Source organism: Paralichthys olivaceus, chromosome 20, assembly GCF_024713975.1.
Source record: "Paralichthys olivaceus isolate ysfri-2021 chromosome 20, ASM2471397v2, whole genome shotgun sequence".
Classification (NCBI taxonomy): Eukaryota; Metazoa; Chordata; class Actinopteri; order Pleuronectiformes; family Paralichthyidae; genus Paralichthys; species Paralichthys olivaceus.
Window position 1 is genome coordinate 3,484,206 of NC_091112.1, and position 17,807 is coordinate 3,502,012.

The window sequence follows — 17,807 nt, forward strand, 5'->3', positions numbered from 1 at the left end:
ATACAAATGTTTACTGAATATATAATATATAAGAAAAATTCTCCTCAAACAACAAAAATTAAGAGGAAACACAAAATTCCTCAAGAAAAGACACATTTTAAAATCATAGGTATCATTTGAAAGTGGAAAAAAAACCTTGAAAACATATTAATGATGGAGGCTGTGAAACTCAAAAGCTGAAATAAATTGAACTCCCATGATGAAAACCCTCAACGTGCATTTTATTCTTTTAACACCATCTTGTTCCCGTAATCCCCCTGAACACTCTCCCTTGAAGAGATAATGCATTTGTCCAGTCCTCTGTGTATTCGGACCCTGAATGCATCACGACTTTAAAGTACAACCAGTGTAATTTGTGCTGCTGAGACAGTCGGGTCTGTTGCCGCGCAGCCAAACGAGAGCGAATCAAAGAGCCCACGGAGACGCCATCATTGATTTAATCACATCATCAACTGCCGCCACTTCGGGGCCAAAGCAGCCAATCCATAAGCGGCCGAACAGATTCACGCCAGCGCCTGCGATCATAGCTAAACGGGGATCAGGGGGAGTCAGGCAGGAGATCAGCTTCTATCACGCGTGTTATGAAGTGTCTCAGTATCGATCAGGGAAAAACAGCCGCATGTGCATCGACCACATACGACATAACTGCATCGACAAGAGAGTTAGAGGGATAATTGTTCCTCTGTCATTTAACATCTAACTCTGTGTGTGTGTGTGTGTGTGTTTTCAGAGACTTGATAGATTTTTATTAGACAAGTCAAGAAATCCTTTTTATTCACCTGAAGTGAGCGGTCACACATATATCCAGAAAAAAATGACTTTTCTACTTTAGCTACTTTACGTGGGTAGTTTTGTGGAGCGGCTCCCGGACGACGGGTCAGCCGGCGCCCTCGAAGGGTCACGAGATAAACCTGTGGGATTGTAGGTAAGAAGAAGAAAAAACACAACAAACAAGACAATAAAGGTTTTTATCCACAAAATGTAGTTTTGTAATTCTCAGATAAAGTACAAGTACCTCAAAATAGGGCCGAGTGTACTTCTCACCCCTGTGAGCGTCTTAAGTAATAAGTCCAATAAAGATAATTTGAAATCAGCGTTGCCTCCCAGGATCTAAAGTGCTAAATATTATTTCTCCAAAAGTCTCATTAGTTTCTCAGGCTGTTTTATCGGTTGTTTTGTCGTTAAATCACGAGCAAAGAATGAAAAGAAGAACTTTTGGCAGGTTCCTTCCTGGTTTTATTAAATATATGGATCCTCTCCTGGGTGAAAAATACAGCCCTGGGAAAGCGTTGGGGTTATTATTGGATGTGTGCTCTCTTAAAGTATTTCAAAACAATCCGATGTTGTGCTCCAGCAGAAGTGCATGAATGCTTCTCAGGGGCAGAGGACAAAGCTACAGCGAGGCCGTACATCTGTGAGTTTAGAAACAAAGCTTTGTTTGTGAGCCTCAATCACTTGTGCTCATGAAAGCAGACACTTACTTGAAAAACTTTCTTTTTTCTTTCAGGAGGGGGTGGGGTGGGGGGGCGACACTCTAAACCTACATCCTGGTATAAATTTGCAAAACGCAATACAGGCCTGATTGTGTGTGGAGCAGACGCAGGATGCATACAAATAGAATCCCCTCTGAAATGTCCCCTCGCTTGCATGGCTCAGTGGCTAATGTACAATAAATCAACAAAAGGGGGCTTTAATACCAGCGGCGGGCAGCTCCGGGATGCTGTTATTTTATCTTTTTACAGTATTTAATTGGAAGTTTTCCCCTGAAACGTAACACCCGCACTTTCAAATGACTTTCCCCCCCAAATCTAAGAGGAGATTGATAAGAATTTCTCTCCCCCTCCTTCTCTTCTCTTAAAGTTCCCTTTTTTTTTTCTCTCCTCCTGCCCCTTCGCCTTTCAGGAGAGAGCAAGTTTTTGCCGAAGGGAGACTAAAGTTACAAGTGTGCGGCATTTCGTGGAGGGGGAATGAAATCGGAGGCTCGGAGGGATGGATAAGGACAGGCTGGGAAAAAGGGAAGTTGGCAGTGGTAGCGGGTCAACAGCGGAGCCGCGGAGCCTTACCCACTGCACCAGGTGTCCACTTAATTCAAATGATACTATTATTCATAGAGAGAGGAAGAGTATTGAAACGACCACCGACCCCCTCCTCCTCCTCCTCCTCCTCCCAAATCATTTGCAACTGAATACAGATATAATCCTGGAAATATAAGTCTCCATTAAGGCTATCCCATTTAGCAAACAAGGCCCCCATTGTGCAACATGTTGTGTGTATAAATCACAGTCTGAGAGAGGGAGAGGAGGAGAAAAAAAAAAAACCGACGAAGGAGAAAGTAAAACATTCAGCCCAAGAAGAGATTTGAGAATGTCACCTATTCACACATGACAGTTAGGAGCGTGTTTAACTTCTCTGGGTTTGTGGCGGCATTTGTCGACTCCTTGCTTCATTTCTGTCGTTGTTCAGAGAATGAGATTAAAAACACTACACGAAGAAGTTAATTTTGTTTTCATTAAAGGTGATTGAGAATAACTTCATTTGAAAAAGAGCAAAATATAATGTGCATCTGGAAAATGTTCATGAGACAGATTCAAAGATTCGTTGGGATTTGTCTTGACGAGCTCGTAGAGAAATAGACGGGAAGTGAATACACTTGTGTTTAAAGTGCAAACAATTAAAGCTCAAATAAATAAAACATATATTATACAAATCTATGTTAAAATAAATGCAACCAACAGTAAAATACATACGATTTCAATGTGTAAAATATATAAGAGACACTAGCACCTGTAGTAATAATGCTCCGTGTTAAATCATTTACCAAATGATGGCCCAGTCCTCCGCCAAGGCCCAGCAGAACCCTCAGATTCAATCAGCACCAAACTCATAGACATCAGTCGACTAAATGTTTTTTCTATCAAGGTTCATTAATTATTCCTCGAGAAATCAGCGGAGATGTCAATAAAAACCTCCGAATGTTAAAGAAGGTGATAAAAGATTCCCTCGTCTGTCAGAGTGACAGATTAACAACTCACAGAAATCATCCCCCACATCCAGACTCCCAGTTTCCTAAATCCAGAAATCAGTTTCATCTCAGCGTAATGGAAAAAGGTTCTGGTGTTGTGGCTCAGTACAGTACGGACACCTGCAGGAGTCCATCTCGGTCACTGGATCAATCTAATCCTTCAGACAAACGTGTGATGCACCGGTTCAATCACGCCAAACAAAGGCCGTACAGAGATCTATTCCCTTCACCTGGGAGCTGCAAGGTGAAAGGAGCAGTTACTTTATAAAAGCAGACAATGTCCAGGCCCCTGATAACCTTCGTTTCTGACTCCAGTCCCCTCAGAATGAAGAGTTTCACTGGGGGCCAATTATACCTTTCGATCCCCGACTCTCTGGTCTAAATATCCAACGAACACGACTCGAGAATGAAGCGGTTTGTCAGAATAGAGCACACGGAACACACGACGGGCCTTTTTTGTAAAAACGTGTTTCCAACTACAGCTTGAATCAGTCGTGTCTGTTTTAAATTTCAATTAAAACCTGCATTTAGCTCGTTTTTATAACTTGTAATTGACCAATAATCATCAGAGAATCGAAGCACTTTGATTTTTTTTATTTTTTTTTTGGCTTCTCTCAAAACAAAAAAACGTGGCATCAGTTGTGTGAAGCTGCTCGAGAATAGAAAATAACCCTGCACGGTGACAACAAGCTCTGGAGATGCAGAGAAAGAAATAAGAAGCAGCTTCATTTCTAACTCCGTCAAAGAGGTTATGAGTTCATCGTCTGATTTTTACACAAAACTTCGGAAAGTGATTTCCACAAAAATGGAGAGAAGAGCGTCGGCCTGGGAAGAGATGTGATTCTATTCATCTCATGTTAGTGGAGAGAAACTTGTTATCCTCTCAGTCGGCATCATTTTTCATTCTTAGTCTTTAATTATCACTTTGTCATCTATCAGTTACTGTATTTTCTTTTCACATTAACTTTTTTTAAGTTTGTCACTGCGACGCCTCCGTAAGGGGCAGATCCAGGATTTATTTTACACCTCTAACATTTATCAAAATCTTTCAGGAACCTCATCATTTTATTTCTTCTGCAACTTTTGTTAATTGTTATGAAACTGTAGCTGTTCATTTGATTTCTCTTGCACAGACACACATAGTTAAGATCAATATATGTCACATGAATTCATCACTGACGTTTCCATATTTACACCATAAGGAGCGTTGAGCAGGACGTGTTCTGCTTAATGACTTTCTAGTTTTCTTGTGTAACTAGTGATGCAAAGTTAGTGCTGGATAAATAAAGTTTTTAAAGGGTTTACTCGCTTCTCTCTGTCAACATCTCTCGTTCATTTTTGTTTGTGTTTTATCCCGAAAATATGTCTGTTTCTCAATTAACATAAAAACGCTGGTCGTTCGGCTACAATATCTTTACAGCATCTGCGTAAAAAACCCTGATAAATTCCTCGTTCATTATCAGTTTTCTAGACACCTCGGTCTCCGTCTCGGCCGCTCTGTCTCCGAGCACAAGTTCCCATGACCCGTCACAATACAGTGATGATGTATTCAAGCAGTGATGTATGAAATTTGGGCAAATAAAAAGCTTTGTCCCTCCACACTGGCTAATTATATGACAGATTGGAGCCCCGTTGTGTGTGGATTCTGTGAAGGAGCCCTCCGCCGCCCATCCCCCACCCAATAAAGAGGCCACTTGCTAAAAAAAAAAAAAAAAAAAAAAAAATTCCTCTATAGCCTCCCTTTTCTATTCTTTGTTAGAAGATTACATTTTTTCACCACATTTTGGAATGACAAAATGGGGGAGAACTGTGGGTTTTCTGGAGGGGGACCCTGTGTGCTCGGGCAGTGACAGAGGGGGCCAGGACAGCAGTCAGTGGCGCTTTAAAAAGATTTTCTCAAGCAGAAATATTTAATCTTCTCGGGGAAAATAAAGCAGTGAAAAAAAAAAAAAAAAAAAAAAACAGAGGACAAAAAGAAGCTAATCATCCACAGGTCCAAACCCCCCCCCCTCCCCACCTCCACCTCCGTCTCCTCCTCCGCCACCACCTCCCTCCCTCCCTGGAGTTATCTGTAAAAAAAACAAAAACACAAGAGAGACAAAGATTATGTAAGTTTGATGGAATAAATCTGCATGTATAATTGTGACGGGGGGTTCCCACATTTATGTGTCTCCACTCGTGAGACAGCTTTTCTGACTGTTAATTATTTATCAGCGTTACACTCAGACAGACTCCGGACAAAGGAAACATGCATTCACTTAAAAAAATAAAGTCCAATTCTAATTTATAATGAAAATGATAAATTGAAAGAAAACAAAGGGAAACAGTTAAATTAAAATCTCGTGTATTTGCTCTTTCAGTTTGACTTTTTATTTCCCTGAAACAGGAGCGAGCAACTCGTTTCTGGGCAGACTCCTGCGAGCGGCTAATTAGCGGAGCTGGAGGCCTCCACTTACTTTTAAAGTGAACTGTTTGTTGCGGTTGTTTTTTTTGTCGTGGGAACATATTCACACGCACACGTCACATGCAGGTGCAAAGACAACACTGAGGGGAAGACCGACACCCGCACTCCGACTCCAAACCATGAAGTTTGAATTTTAAATAGACGATTTGAGTCAGGCCACAAATCAGAGAGGCTGCCGGGGTCCCTGTGCTCCGACCTTCACCACACCTGCACCTCCATCAGTCTGTGGTTTGGAGACTATTTATCAGACTCCAGTTTCTGCCCATATTTATTTTTATTAATTATTTTATTTTTAGCACAAAAAAACTGCCATCCAACATTTGATGCACGGGACATTAGCTCAGTGTGTCTCAGTTCAGAGGCTGCATCCTTCGAAGGCTGCATTTCCACGTCGCCTCCAATGGGTCCTTCCTGGACCAACCTATCCCAGGATAGGCATCCGATGGTTCACGTTATCACTCTATCTATGACGCTTCCACTCAAACAAACAAGTAACACGTAACAAAAAATGTGAGTGACATTTCAACTTTTTCGTGGTGAAGCTGATCACAGAAATCTTCTGTCGACCGCGTCCTCCGAGGGATGCATCCCCCGAATTGAGACACTTCCCAGTGCATATTGTGGGTTTTATTTATTTCTTTGCACGATGAAGAGCTAAAGTGCAAAAACTGGAGGATTTCTTAAAGGTCACAGTTGGTTTATCTAATGAAATTTGAGTTTCACTTTATAACGTTATCGCTCTGTAATGTAGGATAATGTTGTTTTTTTTTACACAGGATTCTTGTAGGTGAGTAAAAGTTTACACATTTCAGCACCATCTTCATCTTAAGTTCATCAAACTGTATTTTAAACTTAATTCTATCTTTTGTTGTGTCTTGTGATGTTGTTGAGCCTGAACACTGGCGTCATACATCACACCCTGCCTGTGACTGATACCACAGGCTCCAGTTTTGGACACAACCTTGATGTTGTGGTCCTGCAGCGATCGGAGTTTATCCTCTCGGCATCTGGCTGTGATGGTGGAGAGGATGAGGGGAAGCATCTGTGGGTCCCACCCCCCGCGCTCGTGGAGCCGAGGCTGAGGAACTCTTGGCAGCGGCCCAGTGAAGAGGTGGCTGGAGTATTAGCTGCACAACTTCCCCCACGACGAAGGTTAAAATCCTTTCACAGTCTCCTCCCTCCCACAGCAGCACAGAGCATATGCTCTTAAAAACATATGGTCAGCAACAAAACTCCAAAAACACTGAAAACAATGAAAACGCTCGCTTTGAACCAAAGGAGCTAAATGTGTTGATGGTTTTTCATGAATTAAAGGAGATTAGAGGATTCAGTGTCAGGCCGAGGTGATTTATCTCGCACATATTGTCCCAATTAGCACGATTATGGCGACGGCTCAGGCGGCTTGACCTTCGACAACCATCCTCATTTGTATCGTGTCAACGGAATAACAGCTCCTAAATCACGGCTCCTCACTCCCAGGTCGAATTACCACACGCCTAAAATCTGAGATCCCAAAGACACAGAGAAGAGACGCAGCTCAGAGAGAACGCTCCAGAATGTGACTGTGTCTTTTTGTAAACAACCTTTATTTGGAGCAGCAAAGAAGAAAAGATGAAATCTGATCTCAGCATGAATCGTATACAATTTTAAATTAAGACCTGACCATGAAATAAAGTGCTTTCATAAGTAGAGGGAAAAAAAATTAAGTAATTACTATTTGTAACTTTGTTTTTTAATTAAAAAAAGTGTTTTTCACAAAATTATATTTAGTAAAAATAAACTATAATCAGGAATGAATAAAAGTAGCTTGATATAAAAGTCGTACTGGCCAAATTAAATTATTTGTTAGGCGATTAAAACTGAACAGAAAGTAAAGAAAAGTGTCCATAAACATGCACACACACAAAATAAATATTGGTATCAGTATTTTTTTTATAAAGTACATATAAAGGCAAAGTATGCATTGTAATTTGAGCAGTAAGTCGTATTTTGTATTTAGTTCACTTAAAATACACATTTTTAAAAGTATGCTTAAAAGTTGAGTTAAAAAAAGTTATAAAAAATGAAAATGACAGTAGATAAAAAAGTTTATAGAAAGAAAGAATCTAAGAGAAATTTTTTTTGTTGCATTTGAACTTGTGTGGTGTGGTCTCCTGATGAGATGCTGGTTTGTGGAGCCCCGTCTGTGGTGGGAAAAGTCACAGAGTACAGTGTGTGTGTGTGTGTGTGTGTGTGTGTGTGTGTGTGTGTGTGTGTGTGTGTGTGTGTCGGCTGCAGGCGGAGGGAGATCAGCAGGGACAGTGACGCTGCTCCGCCCCTGTATTGAAATGAATCTCTGGATGTTTTGTTTTGGCTAATGGCTGACGTGTCCGCTCGTATGTCTGTGTCACACTACTGGCCGAGGCAGCCTCCCGAGTGTGTGTGTGTGTGTGTGTGTGTGTGTGAGATTTTGGAGTAGGGCAGTTCTGGGTGGCTGGGGTTTTTTTTTCGTAAAGAGTGGGGGGGGGGGGGTCAGGCTTCGAAGGGAGCACAGGGAATGAGACCCATTCATCCCTCCACCCATAACCCCCCCGATTGGCATATGGCATGGCATTGTCCTTGGCCGCTGAGCCAGAAGTGATGCAATTTGTTGGCATGTCCTGTCATTTCACAAACTACCCATCCCATTGAGGCCTCGAGAAAACTACAACAGAAGACATGGAAGGGCAGCCAACAGCTCGGCTTCTGCCAGACTCCCTCTGCAGGGAAACACTCAGACACCGAAACGTTTAACCATATTCATCCTGGTCCCAATCAGAGTGATAACACGAAAATATGCCCTTTGATTAAGTTTGGAAATTCACAGCTCGTAAGAATAATATTTGCTGAAGTTCGGAAAAAGTTTGTGTGGTTGAAAATTGTAATTACAATGAAAGATTTTAAGCTGAGGTCGATCAAAAAGTGCTGGAAAGCATTTGTACAGGAGACGTATTCAAATTAGTTTTCTTCTTTAAATGTTCTGACTGTTCAGAAAACTTTCCTCAAAGTGTCCATTGCTGCAGCTCCTCTCTTCAGCCTCTGGCTCCAACACTTGGTTTTAGCTTCTCTCTCTTTAGTAAACTTTACTTGACTTAACTTTACTCTGGCTTTGTTAGGGGGCGTGTCCCACTGGCCTCCAGGTGTGCCTTGCGTTAGGGCCTGTCCGACAAAGGTGGTTGATACGACTCTGCTGGCCGGACCATGTACTGCATGTCAGTGCTCGAATATGTGCTAAAGGATATACTGACAATACAAATATTTTAAGTATTAGGTGAAAGTATCCAAAGCAGAGTATTGAAACCAAATACAAGTACACACTTAAAGATAAATAACTGTAAAGTTGTGCATTGGACATGAGGATGGTCTTTAAAAAGCTCTTGACCTCGAGTCGTCTAATGTTTAATTTAACTGTCGCAGACTCGACGGAGGGAGGAGGTGAAAATCTTCAAAGACCACGTCCGATGCTTTGTGAGGCATCAAATCCAGCTCCAGATCCCATTGTGCAGAGTTGGCTCATACTTGACCTCACCTTCTGTTGGGATATCCTGTTGAAAGAGGCGACCCGGCTCGGACCGCCCGCACAAAGAGGATTTCCCTCCAGGGAAACTCTGAGCTGTCAGTGGGAGATGCTGCTGCTGCTGCTGCTGCTGCTGAGGCTGCTGTCGAGTTTCTGATCCGTGGCTTTGAACGAGCCGGGGGCCTGAGAAGGATCGAGGACGGAGACATGTTGTTGTTGTTGTTGTTGTTGTGTTTGACTGATAATCTGTCATATCTGGTGAAAAACATCCAACACACACAGACTTCAATACACAAACGTTTCCCCGACTCTGCAGCTGTGGGTTTGGAGCCGCATAAAGAAATCGTGCAGATGATTTATTCTTGTGAGTCAACTCTACAGTGCTGCCTCTGGTGGGGATGAGTCAGTAGTCCAGGTTCGATGCCGCTCGTCTCGGTTTACCACAGGATCATCTCACATGTAGAGTAAATTCTTTTGCTGTTATGTGATGTCTGAGCAGACATCACCAGATATTCAGTAGTCACACTCAGGTGTCAGCGGTTCCTCTGCTGGTGATGTCTTACTCTGTGTCGGTAAATAAAACTGCCACCGCTTTACTGTTTAAAGTTACTGTGTGAGTTTCAAACAAAGGAAAAATACATTTTCTTTAATTTCCCTTCTTTTCATTTCTTCCTTTCCTTATTTTTCTCTCTCATCCTAAATTGTTTTACAGTGCGTTCTTTCATTTTTCCTTTCGTTTTCTTTCCTTTTCCATCTTTTCATTCTTCCAATTATCCTTTGTCCATTGTCCACAATCCTTTACTTTCCCTTTTTCCTTCATCTTTTCTCTCCCTGCCCTTCCTGTTCTTCTTTTTCCCTTAACCCCATTCATCCTCTTTTCTCTTTTGTTTCATTTCCTTTCTCCTCCCTTTGCTTAATCTTTCCTTTCCTTATGTTTGTTCCTTCATCCCACATGTTTTAATTCTGTCTTATTTCCTTCCATATATTCTCTTTGCTTGATTTTATCATTCTTAAGTCAAACTACTGCTCAACTGTTTCCTTTTTTTGTTTCCTTTTTTCATTTTCTCCTCATGCATCCTCCTTTCCTTTCCTTTCTCTCTTGTTTCCAGTTGTTCCCCTGCTCTCCTTCCCCGTGCATCCTCCTCTCCTCTCCTCTCCTGTGAGACAGCCCGTCATATTCCTCGTGCGGCACGAGTAATCTGTACAATCTTCACCCTCCGCAGGTCGTCTCGCTTCATCAATTAGAAAATGTGTTGGCATCACGGGCAAAGAGCTGAGTAATGCTGATGATGTCATCGACGCCACCCGCCGCTTACAAATCAAAACAAGGTCATAAATCATGTGGCAGATGTCTCCCTCATTCGATTAACACAGTGTCCATATGGTTCACAGTTGTATATCAATCAGCGGAATAAGCCGGCCGCTCACTGGACCTCTCCTCCGCTCAGACAGGCCTTAATGGAGAACACGCAGTAATACATAAACTGCTCAGGTTTTACACTTTGAAAACGTCGTGTTGCCAGAGCTGTTATTTTCATTAGGGCACACTGTCATCTTTTTATTTGTTTATAGTGTTGACGCGTTTGTTTTTTTGACAGTTCTCATTCTTTATTTTTTTTACGAGAATCCAATTTGCAGAGGCAGCCATTTGCATTTCCTGTAAAGTGCAGCTCTCAGCGACTGCTCAAAGCCTGATCTTCCGGGACTCTGAAGGTAGCAGGAGGTTATGATAATTTCACACACAATGAGGCCGCCGTCGTGAGCCTCATAACACGAGCAGGCCTCAATGCTCCCTCTCTGCATATCAAAAACACGGCGTTTAACACGCCGCTCAAACCCGGCTCATCATCTGAAGACTCGTCCGACCATTATGGTTCTGAAAAAGATCTCAGAAATCATGCAAAATATAATGAAGGGATTTCACGCTGCAGATATGAGCCCAGTATGTGCACTAATTATTTCACTGCTGCAAATGTATTCCATCGTGTTTCAAGTTCACTCTATTGATTTCAGTGTTGTTCCCTCTTAATAACATTTCTTTTATCTGTCAGACCTCATGCATAAGTCTCATTTACATTCAGGTCTAAAGCCGATCAAACCTTTGAAGTAGGTGAATATGATTTATTCATTTTACTTCTGCTTTTTTTTTTTTTTTTTATTGAATTCAAGAACACGTCTTTACACAAATCTTTTTTTGGCAGCTCAGCATTAAGACTCAAGTACCAGACAGAGAGTTTGATGAGGTAGAAATCTTATCATGTTACCGTGGTGACTCTTTAAATCTGGAGTAACAAACCAATGAGTTGTTTAGAGTGATAGAAATAAAAAACAGATAAATAATTATAAAACAAGGATAATTAATGTGGAAAGCTTCAAATAAAAGTATTGCCACTGAGGCTTCACTACCTCTGAGGCAGTACACCTATACTTCTAGTTTGCTTCAAACTAAATACTTTTAATAGTTTTTTATACACACAAGAAAAATCTCTCCTGTGACTTCCATTCATCGCCACTGACGACTAACAGCTACACAAGAAATTGCTTCTCAAACCCTTTGTCCAACTTGGTCACACTGCAGCACCTGTTAATCAACATGCAGAGGATCAGCAGCTCAACAGACGCGACCCAAGAACAAGAGTGCACCAGCAGCACAATGCTGCAGGCCCTCCGCCAAGCCCTCCTGGTTTGGAAGACGGAGAACTGGGAGCTGGAGGCTGAAAATACGGCCCTGAAGGAGCAACGACAACCTCACCTGGGAAACAGAGAGAAAGAAGATGGTGGAGCAGGTGCAGTCTTCTATTCTGTTTGATTCAACGCTTCGAGTCTGGACAGGCCAGAGAGAAGGAGCTGGAGAAGGAGCTCAGGGAAATGAACATGAGGATCCAAGTGAAGGAGCAAGAGGTCGTCTGCCTGAGTGCAGATGTTCAGCTCCACCAGGTCGAGACGGAGAAGGTCCAAAATGAGTGGAAGGAGACATTTGAGGAGAGCTGTGAGGACAAGCTGAAGCTCAGCATCCTCCAACATGAGGTCGGCTCCGAGGAAATAGAGGATTCGCGGAAACAGATGATAAAGTCGGAGGAGAAGTGGTCCATCGAGCGGGAGGTGTCGCTCCAGAAAGAAAGTTACGTCAGCTCATTGTGATTTGAATCTTATGGATCTCATAGATTTGTTTCAGGTTTAGACTTTGAAAAAGAAAAGAGTGAAACTTATATTGTCTCTGTCTTTTCAGGAACTCGTCTTGAAGAATGACAAGCAGAGGATGAAGAAGGGAAAGAAAGAAGATGGAGAAGATAGAGAAGGAGGAAAAGGAAGACAGAGAAGGAACGATGAGGAGGAAGTTCTCCAGTTTTCTCCTCAAACGCTTCCATTTGTCCTAATCTCCTCTCCCTCCACCCTGTCAATCGTCCCCTCACCCCAACTCCCCCCACACCCTTACCCATGATACCCCCTCCCTCCCTCCTTTCCTACCCTCCTTACCCTCCCTCCTTTTCTCACCCTTCACTTCAGACTGACATTTCTTACAAAGTAAAATCATGAATAAATAACAAGGTCTTTTCATTGAGATGACAGTTTGCTCTTTTCGGAGGTTCAACGTTTTTTTGTAGCTGACAAAACAGAAAATGTCTGATAAAGTTCTGTGGGAATGAAAATCAAAGATTCATAAATTTGTAGCCTGACATTGATGGAATATGATAATAGATTATTGATCGTTGGTCATGTCTGAAAACAGTTATACTGTCACTGTCATTTTCTATCTTTTATATAAAATAATTCCGTCATTACAAATATTTAAGATGTTATCACATTTAAGCAATGAGTCCCAAGCCAAGTGTCTTTTAGATGTTTTAAAGATAAAGTTGTGTGTTTATTAGTCTCAATTCTCAAACCGACTAATTGGGTTTGCACAATTAATATCTCAACACCCCAACAACAGCTGCTATTCACTTTCCATGTGAATTCACTGGTGGATCCTCCATCGCTTCGGATTAAATGGCTGATGTATGTGCCTCATTGTCAATTGAGTGTTGTCTGGTGGGTACTTGAAAATGCATTAACCTACAAACCAGGGAGAATAAGCCAGAGAGGTTCCATGTAAAACCAGTGAACCCATTAAAAGGCCTGATCAGAGCGCTCGGTTTATGAGTGTCTCCACTCCATCCTAATGTAGCTTTTAGATGATGCTAATAGATCACAGGCCATTGTGATCAGACAAGGTAATGGACCTTTGTCACAGCTTGCTGAGTATAGCTTCAGGGCCACACACAAACACACTCACACACACACACAAACACACACAAACACACACACACACACTCACACACACACACACACACACACACACACACACAGGCGCTGATGTATTCACATGCACAGACAAACACATCTACAAACACATCTGCAAAGGAAGCACATTAACATAAACACAGACATGCACACACTCTCAACCACTTGCACACACACACACACACACACACACACACACACACAGGCACAGACAGACATGGAAACATACAAACACGCATTAACATAAACTTAAACATGCACACACACGTATTTACATGCAGAGACAAACACACAAACACATCTGCATGCAACACGTACATATAGACTTGCACACACACACATGCAAACTGTCTACCCCCAACACACACACACGTATGCACATGCACGATCAGACACACAAACATTAAAGAAACACATAAGCAAAGACACACACACACACAGGAAACAAGTAATGCTGACATGCACACACAAATGCACACACCAAACTCCCTCCACAAACATGCACATACACACACACACACATACACACACAATGACCCTAATTAATAACGATTAGTCTTCTCTCAAACACACTCACAAAATGTGCAAATGGAACAATAAATACAGCTTTTAAACGCAGCTTTTACAAGTGAAGTGAAACTATCTCCACTAATCATTAGTAAACATCGGCTGATTTGTCATTATCGCTCTGTGCGTGGAGGGGCAGATAAACCGGGGTCAGGTCTGGCACACGGCACAGATCGTCAAAGTTTAAAAGTGACGATCAAACATCTGCGAAAGTCCAAAAATATAAAACTCAAGAGTGCGAACAGAGACGAAATTCAGTCTTTTTTAAATGTTAACAAACGACCGTTTGTACCGAAACCCCAAAACTCTTCATACAGTCTGCGTTAGCTTCATGTATCTTGATCAAACAAATGAATCTCACCTCCTAAACTCACTCAAATTACTAAAACACTTCTTACATGTCTCAAAATCGCTCCATAACAGCAAAAAAAACAGCCAGAGTTTGCAAAAGCTTGTACCCAGAGGCCAGAACTCCTACCTTTACTTTTGAAGCAACTGTCTATCATTCCTGTTTCAAATCATTTGAACTTGATTGCACTTTATGATGGAGGCACTTGTCTCTCTGATTTTTTAATTTTAAATTGCTTTTGGACTTTAATTTTGAAAAAAAGAGAAGCAAATAAAAGACATTAAATTGCATTTGATAACGAAAGTGCACATGGCTGTCGTTGAAGGCCTCAGCCGTATTTTCAAATTGAGTCACACAAAACATCGTTCACCTTTATTTTGAGCAGTGAACGTGGATTTATTTTTTGAATCTGAACATTAGCTGCTCTGACTCCGTGCCTGTCTGAAACACTGGTCTAATGTTTTCTCTGAGTCAATATCATCTCCTCCATCTGTGACCGGACCATCAGAGCAGCGTCTGACAAACAGCTCGTTGTTTCAGCCCAGAGAGACGGACACACAGAGAGCACGCTGGTGATAGTGGGTTAATAGGGGACGTAAAAAAAAATAATGATTAGCCTACTATGTAAATGGCAATTAAAGGACACTAAGTGCTGCAGGCGTTGTCCTTGCATTTCACGCTTGGTTTTGATAGGAACACACTCAGCTGCTGAGAGCCGCTGGCCTCATTTGTCACAATGAGGCAGAGGTGGGGGGGGAGGAGATGTGGCACATTAAATCAATTAAGTGTAATAGAAAAGGTGATCAGGAGAATTAGTCCTCAGCTCAGCATCCAACATGTATGAGCTGTAAATAATCACATTATTACAGTTTCTGTGTTTACACTTGTCTACACCCCGAAACAAAACTTCTGGGCCCACTCCTCAGATCCACAGCAAAACACTGACGAATGACAGAGAGCTGCGACGAGCCGCTGGACAACGAGCTTCATCAGTTTTACTTCAGGTGTAAGTGGAGAGGAGGGGGTCTGATGACGAGGGGGGGGGGAAGAAGGAGAAGACGAGGATGGAGTCAGTCCACATCCTCGCTCACTGACCTCCTCAGACTGTCAGTGATCACACAGCAGCAGGGACACTGGATTTGCATAGAAGCACACTGCCACCTAGTGAGAGTTTGTATCCAAAAACCACAGAAGTGAGGAGGAGGTCCGTCACGTCAGGTGTGTGCTCGGGAGGTAGAGAGGGTCGTGCACTAAGAAGAAGGTCGGTGGGTTCGACCCCCGCCTCCTGCAGTCTGCATTGTGAAGAGGAAAGAACCTGAAGTACAAACTGCATCAATGAATATTGAACGTCTAGATTTTCCTCCACAGAGTTTAAAGGCACATTTCACTCACTCACAAGTTTGTTTTCACTGCATTCACTTAGAATACAGTTCACCCATTCACACGTACATTCATACAGTGCACATCTCTGTCACACACTTGGCTTGTAGCCTGTAGCTTGTAGCCTGTAGCCTGTAGCCTGTAGCCTGTAGCTTGGAGCTTGGAGCTTGCCTGCACACGAACACTAAATCACGCCGGCCCTCGGACTTGACCTCTGGATGAGGCTGGAACGAGATCTTTGTTCCTTCAGGCAATGAAGTGGCCAGAGCTGCACCAGCCATCGGACGAGAGCGACGATCAGGATGTGAAGTCACACTTCATTTCATCTTTCAGCACCGATGAGATCTCAGCTGTTATCGGATGAAACTCAACAACCATTACTAAGCGAATAAAGCTCTTTTGAGTGCTCCCTAACACAAATCCAGCACACACACACACACACACACACACACACACACACACACACACACACACACACACACACACACACACACACACACTATTTGTCCGGTGTTTTGAATTCACTGGCTCCCTCACGACAAGATGATAGAAATAATCTCACCGAGTGAGATTGACAGTTCATTTGAGAAATCAATATTTACAATTTACTTCTTTCAAAGTTCATTCTTGGAGAGGGCTCCATATTATCCACCTCCCAAATAAGCTGATCATATCTCCACCCGCCCTGGAATGAGTTTCCTACCCAAAGTGTGTCGTCTTTTTTTCCCTCCTCTCCCCTCTCAGAAATCAATGTCTGCGTTTGTGCGCTTTAATCTGGCCTCTGATGACAGTAAATCTTTATCTGTTTCTGGGCAAGCAGCAGTGAGCGGCTGACACCATTTCCCATCAGAACAAAGAGCCAGGCCTGTGTGGACACTGGGAGATACATGGGGCTCTAATGTGGCTGGACATGTTTCAGCAGGGCCATTAATCAGAGAAGGTGACAGGCCGAGCTGCTGCGCTCGTCTCTGCACCTTTTCATCGGTTGCACTGAGGATACTGAGGAGTCGGCTGCAGGTGGATGGAGATCAAACCTCAGGTCTGCTCCGATCTTCTCAACGTGGGACAGAAATATTTCTGTTGAACCTTCTGTCTCAAAAACTGTTTTCACCAGAAGGTTTAACTGAAATAAAAGGAAAACTCCCTTTAGGACTAAAATGATGCTGATTCAGTCACAGCCCTTCAGCAGAAACCTTGATGGTATAAAATAGCCTCAACACGAACATTTGTTTAAGCTGCGAAAATGTCCCATCGCTCCATTTTCTTGCCCGCTGCTGCTGCATCAGTATTGCTCATGACTTTCATTATATCTATAAAGATATAAAATGAAGTTGGAGTCGCCAAACATTATGTTGCTGCAATAAACATTTCAAACATGAGCTGTCTGACTGAAATAAAGATGGACGACACGTCTCCAATTCCTCCCGCTCTCCAGAAATGAGATACGAATGCTGCCGCCATCTTGTGCCAATAACAGTATCAAGCTCGACCAATCACATTAAGTCAGTCTCAGCTGTCAATCATGATGTTTATAGCATAAATAATAATTTAGCACGACATCAGCACGTGACAACGACCTAAAAACCAGTACTCTGACTTTTTAGTTTAGTTTTTAGTGACCATGTCCCATGGAGGAGGTTTGGGGAGCACAATAGCTTACCTGGAGGAGAAGCGGCCGACTAACTTTGGCTTCACTTTTGGAAAGCTATCATGTCGTCCATCTTTATTTAGTCTTTGGTTAAAAAAAAGACACATGAACCTCCACAGACTCACCCACATCACAAAATACGTATCTTTGCTTTGGGCGGAGTCAAATGAGAAGATCAGCTTCATCTGTAGCTGCAGCTGTTTGATTTAGTTTGACTGAGGATGAATCACAGAGAGAAGTTCACAGCAACAACACAACAGAGTGAAATAATCTCCAGCTTCCAAACCATCAGAGTTATTCAGTGCGAGCCCACAGTCCCCCTGTGATGATTCATAACCTCCCCTGTAATAACACCACCTCCAGCACTGAGAGAAAAAACAGACTGGAGTGATATTTATTATTCAGCAGATTTATAACGCCCCCTCAAACAAGGCTGAAGTAGCCCACTGCTCCCCGTGTGGCTCCACGGGGAATTATTGGGTGGTAATCTATTGTTGAGCAGCTTTTAGAGTGATGGATGAAAACGTCCGCAGCCTACACACAATCAATTCATATCTA

At 42.5% G+C, this 17,807-nt stretch overlaps 1 long non-coding RNA gene across 1 annotated transcript; it reads left to right on the top strand.

The window, feature by feature from the left end:
- The first annotated feature begins 5,079 nt into the window (after nucleotides 1–5,079).
- On the top strand, nucleotides 5,080–13,028 carry LOC138405959 (uncharacterized). Its single transcript, XR_011239624.1, has 2 exons — nucleotides 5,080–6,638; nucleotides 8,922–13,028. It is a non-coding gene; the product is annotated as an uncharacterized lncRNA (long non-coding RNA).
- Nucleotides 13,029–17,807: the final 4,779 nt, after the last annotated feature.